This window comes from Pholcus phalangioides, unplaced genomic scaffold (assembly GCF_987345545.1).
Source record: "Pholcus phalangioides strain wild (caught in Gottingen) unplaced genomic scaffold, Ppha-v1.0 ptg000012l_1, whole genome shotgun sequence".
Lineage (NCBI taxonomy): Eukaryota > Metazoa > Arthropoda > Arachnida > Araneae > Pholcidae > Pholcus > Pholcus phalangioides.
The window spans coordinates 4,514,506-4,515,699 of NW_028301605.1; positions in this window are offsets into that span (position 1 = coordinate 4,514,506).

Sequence of the window (1,194 nt, forward strand, 5' to 3'; positions counted from 1 at the left end):
GGATCATTTTTATTTCAAAAAAGTGTTTTTCGCGTTCATTATTTAAAATCACATTTAATGGTTTATTATGCAGTTTTGAAGGGTTATGCTTTTGCGATGTCTGAAAGGCCATTTTGTATGGATCGTGGGACATACGGAGATGAGCAAATTCACGAAATGAAGTGTGAGACTGGATTCAGTTTTTTTTTTTAGTGAGGGATTTAGTCCCACACTCGTGTGAAAAAATTAAGAGAATTTTCACATTTTGTGTCTATTTTCACAAAAAGTACTGAACCAAAGGTAACAATAATGCCACCGAAGAAGTATGCAAATATTCAGTGTCGTAAACGTAAGCGTACACGTGCGTGCGGGCGGAGCTGTGACCACGGAGGGGATGATAAGATGCACGAGGCTTTTTCTACGATTCGTGCGTTCGTACTCCTCGGCGACATTCGCTGTGTTTCTCGCAAGAGTTTTTTAAATTTTACGAGCCATCAGGTAAAATGAGTAGCCACAAACGTATGGATGACGGAATGAGATGGAGAATCGTCGGTAGATTGGAGGCAGGGCAATCACAAATATAGGTGGCTACAGAGCTCGATGTTACGCCCAGTGTCGTCTGCAATTTGTGGAAACAGTTCCAGGACACTGGATCTATATCGAGAAGACCTGGACAATGTCGTCGAAGAGTCACGACAACCAATGAGGATCATTATTTGGCACTTTCAGGACTGCTACAGCATCACAGCTCTCGCGTGAGCTGCATGCTGGCACTGAAACTCGAGTTTTACGGTTTACTGTTACCCGAAGGCTTCATGAGAGAGGGCTTTATGCCAGAAGATCCGCTGTTTGCGTCCCGCTAACTGCAGCAAAGAGTGCGCGTGTGCAAGGCATGGTGCAGACTCTGCCTTGGCTTCAGGGAGCTTCGTGCTCTTCACAGATGAGTCGAGATTCAGCCTAGACACTGATTCTCGACGTACACTCATCTGGAGAGGAGAGATCTAGTACCCGATACCATCCCTCCCACATCAGGGAAAAGGACCACTGTGGTGGTGGAAGTGTCATGGTCTGGGCAGGCATCATGTTGGACGGCCGCACACCCCTCCATGTGTTTGACAGAGGGTCAGTGACTGCTAGGACATATAGAGAGGAGATCTTAGAGCCCTATATTCGACTTTTCAGGGGCGCAGTTGGCCCTCGGTTCCTGTTCATGGA